This window comes from Leptonychotes weddellii, chromosome 1 (genome assembly GCF_054177405.1).
Source record: "Leptonychotes weddellii isolate Sample4059 chromosome 1, ASM5417740v2, whole genome shotgun sequence".
NCBI lineage: Eukaryota > Metazoa > Chordata > Mammalia > Carnivora > Phocidae > Leptonychotes > Leptonychotes weddellii.
In genome coordinates, this window is record NC_138369.1 from 142,483,837 (window position 1) to 142,491,193 (window position 7,357).

The window sequence follows — 7,357 nt, forward strand, 5'->3', positions numbered from 1 at the left end:
AAGGAAGAAAGAAAGGCATTCTAGAGAGAAGGAGGGGAAGGGTAAGAAAGGAGGAAGTACAGAGTGCAGGTGTGTTCAGGTCCCTTGGAGACTAGAATGCATAGGTGAGGTAGGTGATGAAGTCAAAAAGGTATTGGTAAGAATTTATAGGACTTGGTAGCTGAAAGTGTAGAAAGGAAAATTAAAGATAAATCTGTGATTTAAAACCAACATGTATAATGGTGGCTTTATTTAAAGAAAGAAGCAAGGCAGGATCATGCACTGATTTTAGGAGTAGGAAAGTGATATATGCCGTTACCAAAATGTTGAGATTATTTGCAACTGATGAATTACTGAACTCTATATCTGACGCTAATGTTGTACTTTATGTTGGCTAATTGAACTTAAGTAAAAAATAAATAAATAAAGTACCTGCTTGAACATTTGGGCTTTTGAATTATGATTCGGACCTTAAGAGACAATGTTGAGAGAATAGGAGCTGGAGTTATAAGATTTGATCTCAAACTCTCTGGATCTTCTAAATTATATGGCCTTGGGCATGTCACAAACTCTTTGAGCATCATTTTATTTACTGTTAAAAATGGAGATTAAAAGTGTATTTCAGTCCACCGCAGGAGCCATGGAGGAGCAGCCGCCATGGCTCTGTGCCACCCCATGGCCATGGGCCTCAACAAGGGCCACAAGGTGACTAAGAATGTGAGGAGGCCGAGGCACACCCACCAGCACCTCACCAAGCACACCAAGTTTGTGCGGGACATGATCCAAGAGGTATGCAGCTTCACCCCATATGAGCAGTGTGGCATGTGGCTGCCCAAGGTCTCCAAGGACAATTGGGCCCTGGGGTTCACCAAGAAAAGGGGGGGGACATACATCTGTGCCAAAAGGAAGAGAGAGGAGCTGACTAATGTCCCGGCAGCCATGAGGAAAGCAGCAGCCAAGAAAGACTGAACCCCTCCCTTCTGTATGTAATAAAGCCTTTTTGGGGAAAGAAAAGTGTATTTCAATCTATAAAATTCAACAAATCCAAGATGTTACTGTTGATAACGTCTGCACAAAAGTAACAGTTGAAGCCATTATTAAAGCGAAAGACTAGAAGAGGTCTGAAGAGGGGTTAAGGCAATTGATAAATGGAAAAAGGAATTCTAGCCATCATATGGAATTTTATTTGTTGATACTTGTTTTTAGTTTCATGACCCACACATACACACCTATGTAATATATGGCTTGATTTTGTTTTTGAACTTCTTAAAAAGAGTACCATAGAATAGGTCATTTTCTAAGATTTGCTTTATTGCCTTATTTACCTCAGATTATGATGCTAAGATTCATCCATGATGCTTAATTACAGATCAATTTTTATTGCTGCATACTATTCCATTTTATAAAAATTCCATAATATATTCATTCCACTGCATACGGATGCTTTTGTTGTCTCCAGTTTTTTGCCATTATTAACAGTGACATGATGAACATTTTTGTTACATCTTCCAGCACATATGTGTAAGAATTTCCCCTGGATATATACCTAAGGATGGTATATATCCAGGAATATTCAACTTTATAAAACAATGCCCAAATTGATTTACAAAGTGGTTGTATCATTTTACACTCTTACTAGCAATGTGTAAAAGATCCATGTCCTCTCCAATGACAGTTCCATAAGATTTCTTAAATTCCACTGGTGAGTGATGGAGAATGACATCTCATCATGTTCTTTATCAACATTCTCCCAATTACTAGTAAAGTTGGGTGATTTTTCAGAAGTTTATTGGCTATATACATCTTTTGTGATGTTTCTATTAATATTTTTGTCCATTTATTTTCTTTATTATTTTATAGTATCTATGTATACTTGATTATAGTCTTCTGCTGACTATAAGTATTTCAAATAACTTCTCACACTCTCCTCACTCTCTTTAAAGTGCATCATGAGAAACAAATACTCTTAATTCTCACATCATCTGATTGCTCAGATTTTTTAAGTTTTGTGCCTTTGAAGGCTTTTATAAAATATTCTCTGACCCAAGGCATGCAACTGTATTTTCTTCTAAAAGCTTTAAAGTTTTTGATTTTGCTTTTTAAAGTTCTTAATCCAGGGATACCTGGGTGGCTCAGTCAGTTAAGCATCTGTCTTTGGCTCAAGTCATGATCCCAGGGTCCTGGGATCAAGTCCCGCATTGGGATCCTTGCTCAGCGGGGAGTCTGCTTCTCCCCCTACCCGCCACTCCCCCTGCTTGTGCTCTCTCTCTATCACTGACAAATAAATAAAATCTTTAAAAAAAATAAAAATAAAGTTCTTAATCCATATAAAGCTGATTTTTATACAGTTTGTGTGATATATACAATCTCATTTTTTCCTTATTAATGACCCATTTTTAGCTCTATTTATCGAATATTTCTTCCCTTCTTCAGGAATCTGAAGTAAACCTAAGTGATATATCAAAGTTTTATCTAAATAGAACTACCATATGATCCAGCAATTCCATTTCTGGGTATTTATCCAAAGAAAATGAAAACACAAATTAAAAAAAGATCTATGCACCCCTATGTTCATTGCAGCATTATTTATAATAGCCAAGGTATGGAAACAACCCAAGTGTCCCCTGAAGATGAATGGATGAAGAAGACACACACACACACACACTCTGGACTATTACTCAGCCATAGGAAAGAATGAAATCTTGCCATTTGAGACAACATGAATGGACCTAGAGGGTATTATGCTGAGTGAAATAAGTCAGACAGAAAAAGACAAATAATATGATTTCATTTACATACACAATCTAAAAACAAAACAAACGAACTAAACAAAATAGAAACATACTCATAGATAAAGGAAACAATCTGGTGGTTGCCCAAACAGGGGAAGAGGACTAAGAGGTACAAACTTCCAGTTGTAAAATAAGTAAGTCATAGGAATGTAACAAAAACGAAACCAAAGTTTGATCTAAGAATGAGTCTTTTCTTGGATATCAGTTTAGTTCCTGTAGTTGGTTTTGTTCTCTCCCCACAGCAGTATCATTCTGCCTTAATTAATGTGTGACACAGGACAATGTTTCCCAACCTTCTTTTTTTTATATTAACACATATGAACCCATTTTGTGTCAGGTATTATTCCTGATTCTACAGATGAGGAAACCATGACATAGTGAGGTTAAGTAACATGTTTACGTTACAGTGAGTAGGTGGGCCATAGTGGGATTATAAGCCAGGCAGTCTGGGTCCAGAGAACATTATTACCATTAACATGTTATACTGCTTCTTTGTCTCCAGAAATGCTTTCATTATTTTTGGTCTTTTGCTTTCATATAGATTTTATAATCAACTTACTAAGTGCTAAGAACAACCCTTCCATGATTTTGTGATTTTTCCCAAAGACCCATTTTACACACACACACACACACACACACACAGTTATTTGGGTATAATCAACCACATTAACATTTCTGCTGCAAAGACACACTTAGAGGAATATTATTGGGGAAAGTGGAATAAGTAGTATCATAAATTTCTTCTGACTGAACATCAGTTCAGGTCCAGTTTCGCTGCCAAATGAGTTTGGTGCCAAACTGATGAAAAATCTTGCTGTTTAGACCTCTTCGGATCTTTGAAATTGTGGAATGTGTCATTGCCATTTAATAAATGAGGGGGAAAAAGTCTCTGGGAGGTTAAATAATTAGATCAAATCAACCTGCATTCTTAGTTGATAAACTGCCTGTAGTTTGCTCCAGGCTTTTTTTTTTTTCCTAAAGAAATGTTTTTATATGAATTTTAAACCTCAAAGTAATAATATAGCATTTTCCCTTGGATCTGGATCTATAATGACTCCAGATCTCTGCCTAATTTACCTTGTTCACTAACCTTTCCCTGACTATCTGTTCTTTTTTTATTCATCCACATCCAAGCATCCTCTGCTAGCTAGTCAGTCAGAAACCAATGAAACAAAACATAATTGATAAGTAATGAAAATGCCTTTGAAGCCTGCATTCTAAGACAAAAGGTGACTAAATGTCAAGCCCATTCACCGAATTTTATTTAATCTACAATTCCAATTCTAGATTTTGTAACTTAAGTAAAGGCTTATTTTAGGTAGTTTACCCTTAATCTGTTCACATTTCCAAATAAGTGATGTATATTTTTTTCCATATTGAAATTCTGTTTTCTTTCCCATTCTCTCATTCCCTGGCTTTTAATTGATTTTTCTGTGTCAAGTTATTAAAGTTGTCCTCTTTTAAAGCAGTAACTTGTTTTTCCATTAAGGTGAGCTGATTTTGTAGCCTCTTACAGTAGAAAAAGAACATTATTCATTTGTCTAGTGCCTGGCACACTGTAGGTATTCAATAAACGCTTGATAAATGAATAAAATAGAATGGCCTCTTAAAATGTTGATGTCCATTCCTACCAAATTGAAGTTTAATTTAACAACAGCTTCAGGATTACATACTAAAGGTCTCAGGAAAAAGTAATAAATGGAAATACTTATCCTGCTACAGACTGAAATATAGGTACTGAATTTTTCATTGAGATACAAGTAAAGCCCGAAATACAAATGGGTACAAGGGCAGAAATATAATAGACATACAATAACATTGATTTAAATTGAATACTTGCAAGTGTTCAAGTTTGAAACCTTAGAACTCATTCATATAACACTCTACAGCTATAATTGATAATGCTTGAATGTAATTATCATTCAGTTATATGGTCTTGCCTATATTTTCTTATATCTTACCAATAAATTTACATCCCTTATGCCCATGTGCATTGAAGGGTACAAAGCTATACAGCCCACCTTAGACCAGCAGTTCCCAAACCACACTCTACTTGCAAAAAAATATATATAATATATATATATAGATAGATCTTGGTGCCCTATTCTCATCTACTGTAACATAATCTGTGAATGTGGGGCCTGGGATTCTGTACTTTTTTTTTTTTAAGATTGATTGGTTGATTATAGAGAAAGAAAGAGAGAAAGTGAGCATGCAAGTCAGGGGAAGGGCAGAGGGAGAAGGAGGAAGCAGACTCCCCGCTGACTTGGGAGCCCCAAGCCAAGCTCCACGTGGGGCTCCACACAGAGCTCGATCCCATGACCCCGAGATCATGACCTGAGACAAAATCAGGAGTCCGTTGCTCAACTGACTGAGCCACCCAGGCGCCCCTGGGATTCTATACTTTCTAAAAGCTTCCTCAAATGATCGCTAATTGCCAGCTGGCATTGGCCTATGGAGCAATGTCTGGGAACCACTGTTTGTGTCTTAAGTTGAAAAACTATCTCCATCACTCCACAGAATGTTACAGATCTATTCACTGGTACAGAGGGTTCTAAGATGACTGGTTTGGATCATCCTTTTTAATCTTGGAGGGAAAAAAATCAGTTTGCAAATGATATAAGAACATGGAGATATTCAATGTTGGTTCAGCATTCTAGGGAAGTAGAATAACAACATGTGCTCCAAAGATCTCTTCTGACTTTGACCCATGTCACTGGTAAAACCCTTCCAATCATTTGAAAAGGATCAGTGGGAAAGACAGTTTTGTTCAGATAGACATTCATCTAAATATGATCCTGAATCTGGTTCTGCTAGAAATATTTGGGGCTCCTTTTAACACTGGAGTCATAAAATACAATGTTTACTATAGCATTGGACCCAATCTTTCAAAATACACTTGTAGAAATTTACTATAGTCACAAGAAAAAACGGAGAAGAAAACCAGTTGAATGTTTTTGAAAAATTCATAATCACACTATCAGTGTGATTTTTGTTAACAGACTAGAATATTCTGGAAACATGATATTCACTCCCCATCTGTTGTCTCCTGACATTGTTTAATCATGAGTGTCAGAGCAAACAGCATGAGCTGGTTTCATCTCACCTCTTCATTTGCCATGAAGTCACAAGCCTATAGATAGGCCCAGAGAAGGAACTTCCAGTCCCAGGATGACATCATTACCTGCACTTCATTCCTGGTGATTCAGCTCTGCCAGGGGATGCTATGAGAACTAGCCACAGTGCTTCTTCCTTCATCCAAAGAGTATACTGTCTGCCCTAGAACTGACACAGCTCACTGCAAATCAGAGAAAATTTGATGCCTCTTTCACAATACTTTTTCTCTTTATCTGATTTTTATTAGATCCCAGAGCCATTTTTCCCTTTTGGAACACTATTTTACAAATTGGTAGAAACCAATGAGAAAATGATTCAAAAGATAGATAGTCTCTTTATACCCTTTCTTCTTAGGCTATTCCCACTTCATAAAGCACCTGTAACAACTGCTGAAGGAACTATATTCATCTATCTGACTAAAACGTATTCTACTGCTTGGCCATAATCTCAAAGGTATTTTCCAAGTGAGTTAAAATACTGATGTTCAGATTACAGGGTCAAGATAATCAGAATACTTAGTCTGTAATATCCAGGTATGAGTTTACATTATTCCTATGTCTTACCTGTTGAATTTCAAGTACATTTTAACATGTCACATGATATTCCACGCATTTTTAAATTTATTATCATCTTTAATAATCATAGTAACTCCTTATGTGTGCATACTTGAGTAGGCAAAGACAGATATAACTGTCTCCATATTATGGATGAGTAAACTGAGGTTCAGGGAGGATTAGTGATTTACCTAAAGTCACCCCATCAGTCAGAGACAGACTGATAATTTAAATACAGATTTTCTCACCCCAAGTCTACAGCTTCCTCCTCTACTTTCTGCCCTCCCTTCTGTTTTGATGCTGGTAATAAATGATCACATGTGAATTTGTCTTTGCCTTTCTAAAATGTATGATTCTGCCCGTTGGTATTTTTTCAATTAAAGAAATAAATTGCCTTAGCTATTGGCTGTGTCCATTTTTCTTTGAACTCAAATGTTAACATTTAGATCATAGTCCCTTCCCCAACCTTTGCTTTACAATGTGGCAAAGCCCCAAGGTTTGAGTTAGTGACCTGAAAATGTAATGTTAGCAGCTTTATGGAAGAAAGAATAAAGAGAAGTTGGACTGAACAAGGTAAGACATTTAGTCATTGTTTTAAAAGTCATCATCCTGGCCCCCTTATATGAAAACTAAGTGAGAATTCAGATTTTAATTATAGACTTCTGCAAAGTTCACTCTTTGTACTAACCCAATAGGAAGCAGCTTTTTATAGATACCAATTTATTCAACTTTCTTTAACACTCGAAACTGAACAATCACTTTCATGGGTTTTTTTAATTATTAAAAGAAGTTTCTTTTTGAGCTGCTGCTATAATAAATAAGGTAATGTTTCCATTAAATTGAAAGTTCTAGAGCAATATAAGCCCCCTGCGCTCAGGACTTAAGTGTCAGAGTGACACAGAGGAATAAACAAAG

At 36.3% G+C, this 7,357-nt stretch overlaps 1 pseudogene; it reads left to right on the plus strand.

Annotated features, from left to right (window-relative positions):
- The first annotated feature begins 607 nt into the window (after positions 1-607).
- On the plus strand, positions 608-1,107 carry LOC102728588 (large ribosomal subunit protein eL36 pseudogene; annotated as a pseudogene).
- Positions 1,108-7,357: the final 6,250 nt, after the last annotated feature.